Genomic DNA, 18,366 nt, shown 5'->3' with positions numbered 1-18,366 from the left:
TTCTCACCCAATCTCAGCAAAGTGGAAAAGTAGCCGGTGTATGAGATTTAATTAAAATGGAGTGTTCCAACATCGAGCAACATTCCATCAAGATCACATCAACTGATCAGAGGTATAATTCAATCAAAAGCAAAATACTGCGGGTGCTGGAAATCTGAAATCAAAACACAAAATGCTGGAGAAGCTCAGCAAGTCAGGCAGCATCAATGGGGAGAGAAACAGAGTTAATGTTTCAGGTCAAAGACTTTTCATCAGAACTGTAAGATGCTCAAAAACGTTAACTCTTTTAACAAGTGCAGAGCCAGGGGGAGGGAGAGAGGGAGAGGGAGGTGAGGGGAGGAAAGAACAAAAGGGAAAGTCTGTGATAGGGTGGAGGGCAGGAGTGATTAAATGACAAAAGGGATGATGATGCAAGGCAAGGAGGGTGGTAATGGGATAGGTTAAGAATCAAAAGATTGATCAGGAGTAGCTGTAAATGGCAGCAGTAGAACCATTACCAGCACTAGCTGACCGAAAAAATGGGAGCACTGGTTATGATCTGAAGTTATTTCAATCACCTTCCAGGTGAAACAGCGATTTACTTGTACTTCTTTCAATTTAGTATACTGTATTCACTGCTCACAATGCGGTCTCCTCTACGTTGGGGAGACCAAACGCAGACTTGGTGAACGCTTTGCTGATCACCTCCGCACTGTCCGCAGGCGTGACCCTGACCTGCCTGTCACTTGCCATTTTAATTCCCCTTCCCACTCCCACTCTAATCTCTCTGACCTCGGCCTCCTACACTTTTTTTTTATTCGTTCATGGGATGTGGGCGTCGCTGGCGAGGCCAGCATTTATTGCCCATCCCTAATTGCCGCCTTCTTGAACCGCTGCAATCCGTGTGGTGAAGGTTCTCCCACAGTGCTGTTAGGAAGGGAGTTCCAGGATTTTGACCCAGCGACGATGAAGGAACGGCGATATACTTCCAAGTCGGGATGGTGTGAGAATTGGAGGGGAACGTGCAGGTGGTGTTGTCCTATGTACCTGCTGCTCTTGTCCTTCTAGGTGGTAGAGGTCGCGGGTTTGGGAGGTGCTGTCGAAGAAGCCTTGGCGAGTTGCTGCAGTGCATCCTGTGGATGGTGCACACTGCAGCCACTGTGCGCCGGTGGTGAAGGGAGTGAATGTTTAGGGTGGTGGATGGGGTGCCAATCAAGTGGGCTGCTTTGTCCTGGATGGTGTCGAGCTTCTTGAGTGTTGTTGGAGCTGCACTCATCCAGGCAAGTGGAGAGTATTCCATTACACTCCTGACTTGTACCTTGTAGATGGTGAAAAGGCTTTGGGGAGTCTTGAGGTGAGTCACTCACCGCAGAATACCCAGCCTCTGACCTGCTCTTGTAGCCACAGTGTTTATATGGCTGGTCCAGTTAAGTTTCTGGTCAATGGTGACCCCCAGGATGTTGATGGTGGGGGATTCGGCGATGGTAATGCCGTTGAATGTCAAGGGGAGGTGGTTAGACTGTCTCTTGTTGGAGATGGTCATTGCCTGGCACTTGTCTGGCACGAATGTTACTTGCCACTTATGAGCCCAAGCCTGGATGTTGTCCAGGTCTTGCTGCATGCGGGCTCGGATTTCTTCATTATTTGAGGGGTTACGAATGGAACTGAACACTGTGCAATCATCAGCGAACATCCCCATTTCTGACCTTATGATGGAGGGAAGGTCATTGATGAAGCAGCTGAAGATGGTTGGGCCTAGGATACTGCCCTGAGGAACTCCTGCAGCAATGCCCTGGGGCTGAGATGATTGGCCTCCAACAACCTCTACCATCTTCCTTTGTGTTAGGTATGACTCCAGCCACTGTTCCAATGAAGCTCAATGTAAGCTCGAGGAACAGTACCTCATCTTTTAATCACTCCTGCCCTCTACCTTATCACAGACCTTCCCTTTTGTTCTTTCCTCCCCTCTCCCCCCGTCCCCCCGGCTCTGTACTTGCTTGAAAACTTTAACTCTTTTAACATCTTCCAGTTCTGACGAAAGGTCTTCGACCTGAAACGTTAACTCTGTTTCTTTCGCCACAGATGCTGCCTGACTTGCTGAGCTTCTCCAGCATTTTCTGTTTTTATTTTATACTTCAATCAAGGTTAGAGAAGTAGCCTTTTGCCAATGAGCTTTTCGCTGTTCAGTCAGGTGTAACTGAATTTTACAATGCTTTTAATACCATGAGAGACGGGAGCTCTTTCGCACTTCATTAATCTCCCTTTTCAGGTTGCTGTCTTCCACGTCACTAATCCTTACTAATTGCAAACAGTCACTATGCAGTTATCGTTCTCCATTGTTACAACTGACAATTGTTTTGAAAGATACAGCGCAGAATATCCCTCTAATTTGCGACATATGCAGCCAAGGGTAAAACAGTCTGGCTGGATTTTTTTGAGCTTGTGTACCAATGGTGAAAGGCTACAGTGCTAACCCACGGTGCAGTAAGAAAAGAATGCTCAAAACCTCTGAATGTTAAAAGCGATCTCTCGTTCAGGTACCTGATTTCCACTTTGTAGAGATCCTCAGAACCGCGACAAGGTCAGAAAGCAAAGGATCATCAAGAAAATCAGTCCACCTGTTCTGGTCTGGACACATTTCATTTCTTCTCAGTAAAACCTGTTCAATCAACTTTTCAGCACGATAAAAATATTGATTATATATTTTAGTTGTAAAGCTGTTGTTTCTTTCCCCCTGCATAAACACTGATTGATAAATTATTATGCTTTAGATTTGTTCCTAGGATAAGGAGCCAGCTGTGGTCATTTTGCTGGAAGCTATGATAAGCTCTTAGTTTTACCTTTGAAGGTGAAGCACTTTTATCCAAATGAAATGATAAACAATTGCTCTTCACTGCTATCATTTTAAAGTATTGTTGAGAGCAAGGAACAGGATTGCTACAAACTAGAAATCACGTACCTGACTGAGAGATCCCTTTTTACATTCAGAGGTTTTGAGCATTCTTATTATGCTTTGTTTACTCCAATTCTGCTGCACTACATCATAATTGATTCTATCAGGGAATATGCCATCTATCATTGGTGGCATAATTTATAGGTTCCTGCTGGAAATTTGTTTATTTTCTTGCAGAATTGGATTTTCCTGATAATCATTTATTTTCCTGGATAATCTGACCTTGTCTCAGTTCTCCGGAAGGAACTAGATGGCCCACTAGTTTAGAGCATTGGCTAGATAAGTGTTGGACCAGGCTTCAAATCCAGCCCAAAACTGTTGAGAGTAAAGCTTCCTCCTGTTGGCTGTAAGAGTCCATTGCGAAATGAGTTGGGCACTCAATCCAGTTCCGAGAGGGTATGGACCCTCAAGACCAAATTGGCCATCTTGCTCAAAAAAGCCACTAGGTGGCAGGTTTGAAAATGACATAGAAATTACAATACAGAAGCAGACTGTTTAACCCTCCATACAAGCCGTAGTCCTAATCTCATGTGCCCGCTCTGTTTCTATCAACCACCAACTAACCTCATGTTTCCCTTTCTCCTCTGATAATATTTTCTCACTATTTATTTAATCTAAGCCTTCTACGTCTATTCCAATAGCTTTATTCATATTGCATTCCCTCTCAAACCTGGATGTCCCGCGCCCTCCACCCCGCCATATAAGTTTAAGTCCTCACCCCACTGCTCTATTTATCCTCCCTGAAAAGACATTGATACTGTTTTAGCTCAATTGAAGGCAGTCCCTTTAGTACAGCCTCCCCTTTATCTACAGTTTGTGGCCTTTCTCCGGCTTTTCGTAGATCTTCCTCTGCAGTCGCAGTGAACGATCGGGAAAACCCCATTGGACTCTAGATGGGAAAGGCTTGAAATATCCAATGGTCATTCATGTATCTTTATGCTGGCACCTTGTGAGGTGTTAAAGGATTATCAGAGATGGTTTGTGATTGACTGCTTTTTTTTGTCAGTCCCACTAACAAATTCACATTCAATGCAATCACACAGTACAAAACATTCCCATATTTCCATTGGTAGATAAGAAATAACAGTGGTGGTGGGGGGGATGCATTTAATCCCTTTTAACTGGTCAGCCTTGGTAGCACTCTTGCCTGAGTAAGAAAGTCATGGGTTGAAGCCCCACTTCAGAAAGTTGAGCGTATAATCGAGGCTGAAACCTTAGCGCAGTACTAAGGGAGTGCTGCACTGTTGGAGGTGCCATCTTTTGAGTGAGGTGCTAATTCGAGGCCCTGTCTGCCTTTTCAGGTGGATGTAAAAGATCCCATGGCACTATTTGAAGAAGAGCAGGGAAGCTCTCCTGCTGCCCTGGCCAATATTTATCCCTCAACCAACACCACTAAAGCAGATTATGTGGCCATTTATTGCATTGCCGTTTGTGGAATCTTGTGCACAAATTGGCTGCAGTGTTTCCCTACATTACAACAATGTCGACACTTCAAAAGTACTTCATTGTCTGCGAAGCACTTTTGGATTTTCTGAGAATGCAAATTCTATCCTTCTGAAGAAAAAAGGTAAACATAACTTAACATCCTTACATCAATTTTCTCAATAACCCAATCATACTGGAGTAAATTATCTTCTCTGACGCACTCTGTGGAGATCTTTGTGGCTGGGAGCAAGTATCGGAAAATCAGGGCCCACTGATTTGATTTTCCATTCACTGAAGTTAAAACCAGGAGTACTAAAGCAAAGTTAGATTGTGATCTAAAGCTTGTGGTTCATTCATTTTCTTTTCAAGCCATTGTGATAATATTCTCCAATATAATAGCTTTGTGTTTGTTATCAGTATTATGCTTAATATTCTGTTGATTTGATCAGGTGCACTGTATTTATAATGGATCATGGTTTGTAAGAGATTTGGAGGTGACACCAAATTGGGTACAACAGACCTTTACTTCAAGCACAAGCGAGTATACATTTCAGTATTTAACCAGTGATTTACAGAGAAGCAAAACGATATTACCCTGTTCCATCTCTGGGTCGAGTGTGTAGTCCTGCTGGCCCCTTCCGACGTGGCGTCTCGACCGCTACAACTGTACCCAGTGATATGCCCTTCCTTTATCCAGTTCTAGTCACATACACCCTTTCAAACAAGGAACTATTTTTCACAAACCTCCAGGTTTATCTAGCAAAGTCAATGGTTTTCCTTTAACTGTCTTAACTATCTTCCCATCATTCCAAAAGTCAATGGATTTTTTCTGCTGTTATCGCAGAACCATTGTTCCGCTATCTTTCCTGAGCCAGGCAGGCAGCTTGTAACTGTCTTGTGGTTTGAGTCATGTAAACTCAGTGATTGTGTTAAGACAGTAATCTCCAACTTTAAGAAAAAGCAATCAAGAATGATTCGCAATGCAGGGTGGTTAATATGGCCAAACAAGAGATGTCCATTTTACTCCTATTCCCAATATTCTTAAAGGTTAGAAATATCCCTTAACAATACTTTTCACATTGACACATTTCAGTTTCTTAAGCACTGAGTATTGTGGTTTGGTTTAAAGCTGAGAGTGAATAGCTGTAATTTCTGACTATAGATACCATGGATAATTACGAGGGGTGGTGTTATCACACTGGGAGTTTTTAGATTGAGTTGGTTGCAGTACGCTTGGAAAAAGATGCTCCAAAAACTCTGCTACAAAATCAGCTACTTGACTTCCATAGGAAGTCTATGTTCTAGCTCATTTTGTCCAAGGATCGGAAAACGGTCATGAGAAGATACGCCCACAAAATCTGTCAGGAAGAGAAGTCATGCCCATGGATTTCGGCTGCATTGTTCAAGCAGGCAAGCAGACCTCATTCATTAAAAGTTAATATTCTGGTTGTCGTTGTAAAAATCCCTTCCTGTTATGAGTGTCAGTCATGGCTCAGTTGGTAACATTCTCACCTCTGAGTCAGAAGGGTGTGGGTTCAAGTCCCAGTCCAGAGACTTGAGTACAAAGTCTAGCCAGACACTCCAGTGCAGTACTGAGGGAGTGCAGCATTGTTGAAGGTGCTGTCTTTTGGATGCAATGTAAAACCGAGGCCCTGTCTGCCCTCTCAGGTGGACGTAACAGATCCCACGGCACTATTTCGAGGAAGAGCAGGGGAGTTACCCCTGATGTCCTGGCTAATATTTATCCCTGAATATTTATCACTAAAAACAGATTATCTGGTGATTATCTGGTCATTATCACATTGCTATTTGTGTGCAAATTAGCTGCTGCATTGCTTACATTATAAAAGTGACAAAAATACTTAATTGGCTGTAAAGCGCTTTGGGTCGTCCTGAGGTCGTGAAAAGCACTACCGAAATGAGCAAGTCTTTCTTTCCTCTTACAATCTCTAGGCTTTTAAAACTAAAGCTTGGCATCACCTAATCACTACTAGTTGATATACCTCATTTACTGTCCCACTGTGTTCAGTCTTGATGGAGTGCTCCACAATGGGCCTTGGCCTTTCACTTAGGTTTATTAATTTTAACAACTTGTTATATTTACAATTCTGTTTTTCCATTCTTATCTTAGTTTCATACAAACAAGTCGCAGCACTCAATGTAATCAACAACATAACAACATAAAATAAAAACAGAAAAGGCAGGAGAAGCTCAGCAAGTCAGGCAGCATCTGTGGAGAAAGAAACAGAGTTAACATTTCAGGTCGAAGATCTTTCATCAGAACCGGAAGATGTTAAAAGAGTTAAAGATTTGAGCAAGTCCAGAGCTGGGGGGAGAGGGGAGGGAGGGAGGGGAAGGGAGGAAAGAACAAAAGGGAAGGTCTGTGATAAGGTAGAGGGCAGGAGTGATTAAATGACAAAAGGGTTGATGATGCAAGGCAAAGAAGGTGGTAATGGGACAGGTTAAGAAATAAAAGATTGATCAGGAGTAACTGTAAATGGCAGCAGCAGAACCATTACCAGCACTAGTTGACCGAAAAAATGGGAGCAGTGGTTATGATCTGAAGTTATTGAAATCAATGTTGAGTCCAGAAGGTTGTAAAGTGCCTAAACAAAAGATGAGATCCTGTTCCTCGAGCTTATGTTGAGCTTCATTGGAACACTGTAAGAGGCCGAGGTGGGAGTGGGACGGGGAATTAAAATGGCAAGCGACCGGCAGGTCAGGGCCACGCGTGCGGACTGTGCGGACGTGTTGAGCAAAGCGATCACTCAGTCTGCATTTGGTCTCCTCAATGGAGAGGGGATCACATTATGAGCAGTGAATACAGTATACTAAATTGAAAGAAGTACAAGTAAATCGCTGTTTCACCCGGAAGGAGTGTTTGGGGCCCTGGACGATGGGAAGGGAGGATAATAACATAATAACATCCTTGTCTCAATCGTTGCATCACCTCACCCTTGTGCACCTTATCCTTCTGAGATTGACGTTGATGTCCTCATCTCAGTCTTAAATGCTGGCCTTGCCAGCGACGCCCACATCCCACGAACGAATAATAATTTTTAAAAATCCAGGCTAGGCGGATAGGATGAAAGATTCCTCTTACTGCACTAATGGCGCCAAGTGTCAAGAAGAATTAAGTGCAAACTAGAGGATCGCAAACACTAAGCAGCTGGGAGACTAAAATAATAACGATGTTGAAATAATTCAGCAAAAAATCTCCTCAAAGCACACTGGTGCACTTTAATAGTCTGTGCAGTAGCTGACCTTGGAGTGTTTGAAAGCAAGACCCAAAGTGGAAAGAGCATTCCATTCCCCACTGCTGACAGCATTCATAGAATCATAATAGATACACTACAGGAGGAGGCCATTCGGCCCATCGTTCCTGTGGGGGCTCTTTGAAAGTACTATCCAATTAGTCCTATTTCCCTGCACTTTCCCCGTAGCCCTTTATACTTTTTCCCTTCAAGTATTTATCCAATTCCCTTTTGAAATTTACTATTGAATCTTCTTCCGCCACCCTTTCAGGCAGTGAATTCCAGTTCATTACAACTCACTGCGAGAAAAGATGTTTCCTCATGTCGCCTCTGGCTCTTTTGCCGATCACCTTAAACCTGCGTGCTCTGGTTACTGACCCTTCTGCCATTGAGAACAGTTTCTCCTTATTTACCCTATCAAAACTGTTCATGATTTTGAACAGCACTATCAAATCTCCTAAGAACATAAGAAATAGGAGCAGGAGTAGGCCATACGGCCCCTTGAGCCTGCTCCACCATTCAATAAGATCATGGCTGATTTTCAACCTCAACTCCACTTTCCCGTCCGATCCCCATATCCCTTGATTCCCTTAGAGTCCAAAAATCTATCTATCTCAGCCTTGAATGTGCTCAACAATGCAGCATCCACTGCCCTTTAGGGTAGAGAATTCCAAAGATTCACAAACCTCTGAGTGAAGAAATTCCTCCTCATCTCAGTCTTAAATGGCCGACCCCATATCCTGAGACTATGCTTCTAGTTCTAGACTCTCCAGCCAGGGGAACCAACCTCTCAGCATTTACCTGGCCAAGCCCCTTCAGAATCTTTATGTTTCAATGAGATCACCTCTCATTCTTCTAAACACCAGAGAATATAGGCCCATTCTACTCAATCTCTCTTCATAGGACAACCCTCTGATCCCAGGAATCAATCTACCTTAACCTTCTCTGTTCTAAGGAGAACAACCCCAGCTTCTCCTGTCTCTCCACATAAATGAAGTCCCTCATCCCTGGCACCATTCTAGTAAATTTCTTCTGCAACCTCTCTAAGGCCTTGACATCCTTCCTAAAGTGTGGTGCCCAGAATTGAACACAATACTCCAGCTGAGGCCGAACCAGTGTTTTATAAAGGTTTAGCACAACTTCCTTGCTTTTGTACTCTATACCTCTATTAATAAAGCCCAGGATCCCATATGCTTTTTTAACAGCCTTCTCAATTTGTCCTGTCCCTTCAAAGATTTGTGTACGTACACCCCCAGGTCTCTCTGTTCCTGCACCCCCTTTAAAATTGCACCATTTAGTTTATATTGCCTCTCCTCGTTCTTTCTACCAAAATGTATCACTTCATACTTACCTACATTAAATTTCATCTGCCATGTATCTGCCCATTTCACCAGTCTGTCTATGTCCTCCTGAAGTCTATTACTATCCTACACATTCTTTATTAATTTCCGACTTTTGTGTCATTTGCAAACTTTGAAATTATATCCTGTATACCCAAGTCCAGATCATTAATATATATCAAAAATTCAGATAAACATAAAAATTCAACCTTCCAGAAGAAATAAATGAAATGAATTAAACAAGATAACAAGGAGGGTCAATAAGGGAAGTGCGTTTGATGTAGTCTACATGGATTTTAGCAAGGCTTTTGACAAGGTCCCACATTGCAGACTGGTCAAAAAAGTAAAAGCCCATGGGATCCAAGGGGAAATGGCAAGTTTGATCCAAAATTTGCTCATTGGCAGGAAGCAAAGGGTAATAGTCGACAGGTGTTTTTGTGACTGGAAGGCTGTTTCCAGTGGGGCTCTGCAGGGCTCAGTACTAGCTCCCTTGCTTTTTGTGGTATATATTAATGATTTAGACTTAAATGTAGGGGGCATGATTAAGAAGTTTGCAGATGATACAAAAATTGGCTGTATGTTTGATAGTGAGGAGAAAAGCTATAGACTGCAGGAAGACATCAATGGACTGGTCAGGTGGGCAGAAAAGAGGCAAATGCAATTCAATCCGGAGAAGTGTGAGGTAATGCATTTGGGGAGGGCAAACAAGGCAAGGGAATACACAATAAATGGGAGGATACTAAGAGGTGTAGAGGAACAGAGGGACCTTGGAATGCATGTCCACAGATCCCTGAAGGTAGCAGGACTGGTAGATAAGGTGGTTAAGATGGCACACTGGATACTTTCCTTTATTAGCCATAGAATATAAGAACAGGGAGGTTATGCTGGAATTATATAAAACATTAGTTAGGCCACAGCTTGAGTACTGCGTGCAGTTCTGGTCACCATATTTCATGAAAGATGTGATTGCACTGGAGAGGGTGCGGAGGAGATTTACGAGGATGTTGCCAGGACTGGAGAATTTTAGCTATGAGGAAAGATTGGATCGGCTGGAGTTGTTTTCTTTGAAACAGAGGAGCCTGAGGGGAGATATAATTGAGGTGTATAAAATTATGAGGGGCCTGGATAGAGTGGATAGGAATGACCAATTCCCTTAGCAGAGAGGTCAATAGCCAGGGGACATAGATTTAAAGTAATTGGTAGAAGGATTAGAGGGGAGCTGAGGAGAATTTTTTTCACCCAGAGTGTGGTGAGGGTCTGGAACTCACTGCCTGAAAGGGTGGTAGAGGCAGAAACCCTCATTGCATATAGAAAGTACTTGGATTATGCACTTGAAGTGCCGAAACCTACAAGGCTACGGACCAAGTGCTGGAAAGTGGGATTAGGCTGGAAAGCTCTTTTCCGGCCGGCACAGACACGATGGGCCGAATGGCCTCCTTCTGTGCTGTAAATTTCTATGCTTCTATGATTAAACAAGTAGGCACTTTTATAAAGAGAAGTATAATACAGGTACTTTACTATGAGGGAACCATTAAAATGTGCAGTAGCGTGAAAAACTGAATGGTGATGTTTCAGAGAACAATGTAAATTGAGATTTTCTCTCTTTCATTTCTCATTTCCAGTATCTAGTAATCGCAGCGTGAAAAATTATTCTAATGTCACAAAATGGAAAGTAGTTTTGGGGACAAAATAGCTTAGAAAAGATTTTTTAAAATCCTTCCTGTTTTAGGTTTTTTTTAATTAATAAAACTTTTTTATCATTTTATTATACTTTTTGAAACAAGTCCAAGATCATTAATCATTAGTACAGGATAGGCAAGTTCTCACTAAGATGTGCCTTATCCTAAGCTTTAGCTATTTAATCGATGCCTTGCTAATTGGCATTTTCTTTACACTCTTTCTAGCACCGACTTTCAGATTGGTGCACTGACCTGGTAGGAAGTAAGTGTGATGGGATATGTACCTGCCTGACTGAATGGGTTCTAACCCTGCAGGAAGCACTATTGCTAAACTTGTTGTGTGACTGCACCATTCCATGCAGTGGTGTGCTCTTGGGTGGTAATTGAGGGGGGCCACTTTACACATCACCATTTTCATTAAGGGTCTTCCCGTTTTGCAAAACATTCCTGTGGAGTTTGTGGGGATAATTTTAACCTCCAAGAACAGGTGGGTTGTGGGCAGGTGGGAGGTTAAAGTAGCAACTTTTTGGAGCAGGACCGCATCCCGGCTCCAATGCGCCCACTTCTGGGTTTGACCCAGACGCATTAGGATGCACGTGCACAACAGAAACCCAGAAGTCCCGTCCCCCACTTAAAACTGGCCGACTGATATTTAAAGGGGCGATTCAGGTCATTGAAACACTTTAGGTACTTAACTTATTGTGGATTCTGCAACAGAAACGGATTTAACTACTCCTGAACTTGTCTCCTGCGGCTTCTACAGCACGCCATTGAAACGGAGGCGAAAGTTGTAACCCAAGCTCATTTGGCCCTTTAAACCAGTGATTAACACATCTCAATAAAAGGTGAGGTATTGCAGCTGGGCACTCAGTTCTCTCAGACAAACGTTTGGCTAGGAGTTCTTTGTGTTTAGACTGAGATTTCTTTGTTGAGACTGAGAATTCTAGTGTTCAGACAAATTCACCTACATTTTGGAGCCCCTCAAACTGACAAGATCAGAATGGGGGGGTGGTGGCAATGGATCTATTCCGCAGTCCATCGGGGATGAGGGGGTGGACATATGAGGAGAGGTTGAGTAGATTGGGACTCTACTCATTGGAGTTCAGAAGAATGAGAGGCGATCTCATTGAAACATATAAGATTGTGAAGGGGCTTGACCGGGTGGATGCGGTAAGGATGTTCCCAAGGATGGGTGAAACTAGAACTAGGGGGCATAATCTTAGAATAAGGGGCTGCTCTTTCAAAACTGAGATGAGGAGAAACTTCTTCACTCAGAGGGTAGTAGGTCTGTGGAATTTGCTGCCCCAGGAAGCTGTGGAAGCTACATCATTAAATAAATTTAAAACAGAAATAGACAGTTTCCTAGAAGTAAAGGGAATTAGGGGTTACGGGGAGTGGGCAGGAAATTGGACATGAATTTAGATTTGAGGTTAGGATCAGATCAGCCATGATCTTATTGAATGGCGGAGCAGGCTCGAGGGGCCGATTGGCCTACTCCTGCTCCTATTTCTTATGTTCTTATGTTCTTATGTTCCCCTAAATACCTTCTAAACCTATATTTCCTTATAGGGTGAGACGTGGGAGTGCTTTGAGTTGAGTCCCCACTTCCATGTCCCCTTTCACCCTGATGCCTCTCCCAGGCCAGTGCAAGATCACTCCCACCACTCTGCTGGGCAGCTTTCTTCCATTTCTTCTGATTCCTCATGAAGGTGTGAAGGCCTTGGAAGACAACAGAAAGCGATATTAATGATTCATCACAAAAAGTGACAATCTTTCCAATGACCATACTGAGGTCTGGCTCAGTTAAATCATTGATAAAATCAAATCACCATGTGTGTGAAAGATGTTAAAGTTCTGTCACCAGCCATCTGCGGGTTGCCAGTCTCTCCATCTCTGATAGATAGGCATGCGACGGTCCGACTTATTTCCATAGTGTCCTCCTCTACATTTGTCACTTCCACTATGTGGTGGGGCACCTCCAGTTCTGCTTCTCTCCCTTGTGTTTTGCGCTCTCTTCTCTTACAAGGGGAGAAAGAACAGACCTGTGAGTGACTAAAGGTGACGTATTCACCCTATGAATGCATTGTTTTGGGTGAGGCTCACCATGGAAGAGATGCATCAGAGGGTGACTATCAGATAGATATATCACATTGCATCAGGATTGGGGTGAGTGGCAGTGGTGGGTGAATAAATGAACAGTTGAGGAAGTGCATAGAAAGTGAAGGATGGTTGCTGCTGACACTTAAGTGGGTGTGAGGAGTTATGTGATGGGGTAGGTGAGCCAACACAGAGTGACGGGATGGGGAGGAAGGATGTGGGTGAAGAGGCCACGAAGGGATTTGTAAACAAGGATGAAAATTTTAAAATCGAGGCGTTCCCGGACCAGGAGCCCATGTAGGTCAGCGAGCACAGGGGTGATGGGAGAATGGGACTTGGTGCGAGTTAGGATACGGGCAGCATAGTTTTGGATGAGCTCAAGTTTATGGAGGGTGGAAGATGGGAGGCCAGCCAGGAGAGCATTGGCATAGTCGAGTTTAGAGGCAACAAAGGCATGGATGAGGGTTTCAGTAGCTGAGCTGAGCTGACGCAGGGACAGATATGGGTGATGTTACGGAGATGGAAGAAGGCGGACTTGATGATATGAATACGTATTCGGAAGTTCATCTCCGGGTCAAATAGGATGCCAAGATGGCGTACAGTCTGGTTCAGCCTCAGACAGTCGCCAGGGAGAGGGATGGAGTCGACGGCCAAGGAACGGAGTCTGTGGCAGGGACAGAAGACAATATCTTCAGTCTTCCCAATATTTAGTTGGAGGAAATTTTTGATCATCCAGTTGGACAAGCAACGTGACAAATGAGAGACAGTGGAAGGGTAGAGAGTGTTGGTGGTGAGGTAGAGCTGGGCATCGTCAGCATACATGTGGGACCTGACGTGTTTTCGGATGATGTCACCGAGGGGCAGCTTGTAGATGAGAAATAAAAGGGGGCCAAGGGTAGATCCTTGGGGGCTCCAGAGGTAGCAGTTTAGGAGCAGGAGGACCAATGGATCAGTTGCCCGTGGATACATGTGCTGGGGTGATATGTTGGTTAGACATTGGGCGTCATTTTAGCACCCGCTATCGGGTGCGTTCCTGGCGGGGGGGGGGGCTCCGAAAATCGGAGAATCCCGGCGCGGTACCGGAGCAGACCCCGAACCCGCGCACTTCGTGGTTCCCCGCTGACGCGCCGGCGTGCGCACGCAGCCCCCGCTGGTGGGAATCCCACGGGCAATTAAAGCCAGCGGGGTTCCACTTGAAAGTATTTATTTAGGTATTTCAGGTCATTAACTGACCTGATTAAAGGATTATGTGGGATTTTAGAGCAAACTGGGACTGTTTCCCACACTGGGGGAAACACTCCCAGGTCAAATGGACGTGTTGCAGCTGTCAGCCTGTGGCAGCTGCAAAGGTCCATTTGACAGGTGGGGGGGGGGAGACCCTCACCCATTGCAGGAGGCCACTCTGTCACTTGGGACAAAGTTTGGCCTCCACCACCCTCCTCCTGACAGTCAAAGTCACCAACCTGCACACTTACCCCGGGGTCCGGAGATATGTACCTACCTTGCGGACCCCCTCAGATGTACATCTTGCGGATGGGGGCCGCCGTAGCTGCAGTCATGACCTCCTCCGAGGGCGAACAGCATCACCAGCCTCACCAGCCTCGCCATCCACGCCGTCCACCTCTGACACGTGGAGCTCCACAACAGAGTGCTGTGACACATCCACCTGTACAGCAGGAGGGAGAGCTACCGCAGAGAGAGATGCGTCGCAGAGGGCACTACCCTCGCCACAGGGTCCACAGACCGAGGCTCAGCTTTGTGGACCTCTCTGAGCAGCAGTGCACACGGAGGCTCAGAGTCACTCGACATGTAGTCGTGGACATCTGCAGCCTCTTTCATGCCAAGCTGCTCCCGGCTGGCCCGAGCACCATCCTCTTACCTGTCGCTGTCAAAGTCACCACTGCCCTCAACAACTTCTCCTCCACAGCCTTCCAGGGTGCAACCGGGGACATCGCCGATGATTCTCGGTCATCTGCGCAAAAGAGCCCTGCAAATACACCTACACCCACTCTGCAGTGACACAATGGGTGGCATCAGTTGTGGGTCCTCATAGTGATCCTCAGGAGAGGGCATTATTGCACAAACCAGACAGGATTCGCGAAGACATGGCAGTAGTGGTGCCAATATATGTAATGTGAGTTGGTCAGAAATTCAATATAAGTAACACCCATGACAAACCCTCAAACACCCTTGTGCATCCCCTTCATGCTCACGACACGTTTGCCTTACGCTGCCTACTGCACATATGTGATGCATGCCCTGTGGCTGCAGCACAGGTAGTGGCAGGTTGAGTGAGGCTGGCCATGAAAGGGATGCACGAGAGGGTGAGTATGAGAGAGAGCCATGAGATTATATGAGGATTGGGTTGAGTGGTAGTGGTGGGATGAGTACTGGCGAGGTGAGTAGGTGCAGGTAAGATGAGGATGAGGTTTGAGTGGGTATGAGGGGCGATGTGACAGAGTTGTGTTGGCAGTGCTGAAGGAGATGTGGGGTGGGGGCAGTGATGAGGCAGACGGAGTGTAGGGGAAAGACTACGTGTACTCACTTTGGCTGACCTACTGAGGTCATTGGAGCGCCTCCTGCACTGTATGCAGGTGGGCGATATGTTGGTTGCGCTGGTGACCTCCTCTGCCACCTCGAGCCAGGCCTTCCTGGTGGCAGAGGCAGGCTACTTCCTCCCGCCCGCCGGGGGGGATGATCTCTGTCCTCTCCCTCCTCCTCACCCGATCTAATGATACCTGGAGTGAGGCATCATTAAACTGGGAGCAGCCATCCCCCTGGGCTGCTCCATGCTGTAATTTTTGCTATTGGTTGCAGCATCTGTCAGTGGAGGACTGCCCCTTTAAATAGAGCACCTCCAGCTGACAGATCTTACTGCGCATGCGCAGCCCGCCCGACGCGCAGATCAGCAGTGGGGAACCCGGAGGAGCAGGTAAGTGGATCCAATTAGTGGAATGGATGCTACAATCACGCGGGAAGCTGACTAATTTCACCGGGCGCATCACCCACGCACCCGATAGCCCCCCTGCCGAGAACCCGCAGCCCTGCTAACATCGGGCCCATTATGTAGGTGATTTGGGAATATTATAAAAAGAGGATAAAACTATTCATTTATCAAGACCAAAACTTTTAAAACTGCATTTTTAGTTTAATTTTCCAAATGTAAATTTTATACATCATTATACAGTGGACATGTCTTTGTAGTTAATTCAACAAACCAAGGAGCAATCCCTTTTTGCTCAAATGCTATCAACCTAGGTCTCAGGAAGTGGAATAAGAAGCAACAGATTGGTAGGAGAAAGATGTGTGACCCTGGGCGGCTGATGCGGTATCTTGTGCATATTAACTGGATTTATACTGTGTGGTGATGGATGGTATGAGAACGAGTCCTGCTTCCAGTATTTGTGCCTTCACTTACCTTGGCCAACCTGGTGAGATCATTAAAACATTTCCGGCACCGAATTGCCATTTGTGGGGTAGTTGAGGTGGCACTGAGTGTCTGAGCTACCTCCCTACATAATGCCTGCACCATCATTTTCTGGAGATTCCTGTCTTGGGTGTCAAATAGCATGTCTCTCTTTAAGAACATAAGAAATAGGAGCAGGAGTAGGCCAATCGGCCCCTCGAGCCTGCTCCGCCATTCAATAAGATCATGGCTGATCTGATCCTAACCTCAAATCTAAATTCATGTCCAATTTCCTGCCCGCTCCCCGTAACCCCTAATTCCCTTTACTTCTAGGAAACTGTCTATTTCTGTTTTAAATTTATTTAATGATGTAGCTTCCACAGCATCCTGGGGCAGCAAATTCCACAGACCTACTACCCTCTGAGTGAAGAAGTTTTTCCTCATCTCAGTTTTGAAAGAGCAGCCCCTTATTCTAAGATTATGCCCCCAGTTCTAGTTTCACCCATCCTTGGGAACATCCTTACCGCATCCACCCGATCAAGCCCCTTCACAATCTTATATGTTTCAATAAGATTGCCTCTCCTTCTTCTGAACTCCAATGAGTAGAGTCCCAATCTACTCAACCTCTCCTCATATGTCCACCCCCTCATCCCCGGGATTAGCCGAGTGAACCTTCTTTGTACTGCCTCGAGAGCAAGTATGTCTTTTCTTAAGTATGGACACCAAAACTGTATGCAGTATTCCAGGTGCGGTCTCGCCAATACCTTATATAACTGCAGCAATACCTCCCTGTTTTTATATTCTATCCCCCTAGCAATAAAAGCCAACATTCCGTTGGCCTTCTTGATCACCTGCTGCACCTGCATACTAATTTTTTGATTTTCTTGCACTAGGACCCCCAGATCCCTTTGTACTGCAGTACTTTCCAGTTTCTCGCCATTAAGATAATAACTTGCTCTCTGATTTTTCCTGCCAAAGTGCATAACCTCACATTTTCCAATATTGTATTGCATCTGCCAAATCTCCGCCCACTCACCCAGCCTGTCTATATCCCCTTGTAGGTTTCTTATGTCCTCCTCATTCTCTACTTTCGCTCCCATCTTTGTATCATCTGCAAACTTTGATATGTTGCACTCGGTCCCCTCCTCCAAATCGTTAATATAGATTGTAAAGAGTTTGGGACCCAGCACCGACCCCTGCAGAACACCACTGGCTACTGGTTGCCAGTCCGAGAATGAACCATTTATCCCAACTCTCTGCTTCCTGTTAGATAACCAATCCTCCACCCATGCCAGAATATTACCCCCAGTCCAGTGATTCTTTATCTTGAGCAATAATCTTTTATGTGGCACCTTGTCGAATGCCTTCTGGAAGTCTAAATACACTACGTCCACTGGTTCCCCTTTATCCACCCTGTACGTTATGTCCTCAAAGAACTCAAGCAAATTTGTCAGACATGACTTCCCCTTCATAAAGCCATGCTGACTTTGTCCTATTAAATTATGTTTATCCAAATGTTCCGCTACTGTCTCCTTAATAATAGACTCCAAAATTTTACCCACCACAGATGTTAGGCCAACTGGTCTATAATTTCCAGCCTTCTGCCTACTACCCTTTTTAAATAAGGATGTTACATAGCAGTTTTCCAATCTGCCGGGACCTTTGCCGAGTCCAGAAAATTTTTACCAAAGCATCCACAATCCCTATTGCCACTTCCCTCAAGACCCTAGGATGTAAGCCATCAGGTCCAGGGGATTTATCCGCCTTGAGTCCCATTAATTTACTGAGTACCAATTCCTTAGTGATTTTAATCGTATTTAGCTCCTCCCCCCCGAGAGTCCCCTGTTTGTCCACTGTTGGGATATTCTTAGTGTCCTCTACCGTAAAGACTGAAACAAAATATTTGTTCAGCATTTTTGCCATCTCCATGTTTCCCACCATTAATTTCCCGGTCTCATCCTCTAAGGGACCTACGTTTGCCTTATCCACCCTTTTTCTTTTTATATAACTGTAACTTTGCTCTTATTTCTGCCAATATTACCTTCATGAAAGCTTCTAGGAATCTTGGGACTTTGGTCACAGCAGACACCCCCAGTCGAGTGTCTCATTCTTCCATTTGAATCCTCCTCTCGTGCTCTCACTCTCTCGCCTTCTCTCATAAATTTCTGAGCTTCTGGACCTGTAAGCTTCAGCAGCCCTTTAACTGCTGCGGTTAAACCAAATTTCTCTCCTT

The 18,366-nt window shown here is 45.1% G+C and overlaps 1 protein-coding gene and 1 long non-coding RNA gene across 3 annotated transcripts in view; one reads left to right on the top strand and one right to left on the bottom strand.

Annotated features, from left to right (window-relative positions):
- The window catches only part of LOC137322761 (gamma-aminobutyric acid receptor subunit gamma-3), a 448,547-nt gene that overhangs the window by 367,220 nt on the left and 62,961 nt on the right, over window positions 1-18,366 (top strand). The window lies entirely within an intron of this gene.
- Window positions 4,922-18,366, bottom strand: part of LOC137322762 (uncharacterized) — a 60,708-nt gene continuing 47,263 nt past the window's right edge. The window contains exon 3 of the long non-coding RNA XR_010963235.1: window positions 4,922-6,587. This is a non-coding gene — a long non-coding RNA (uncharacterized lncRNA). The remainder of the gene's footprint in view (window positions 6,588-18,366) is intronic.

This window comes from Heptranchias perlo, chromosome 6 (assembly GCF_035084215.1).
Source record: "Heptranchias perlo isolate sHepPer1 chromosome 6, sHepPer1.hap1, whole genome shotgun sequence".
Classification (NCBI taxonomy): Eukaryota; Metazoa; Chordata; class Chondrichthyes; order Hexanchiformes; family Hexanchidae; genus Heptranchias; species Heptranchias perlo.
This window is presented reverse-complemented; position numbering and strand designations above follow the sequence as displayed.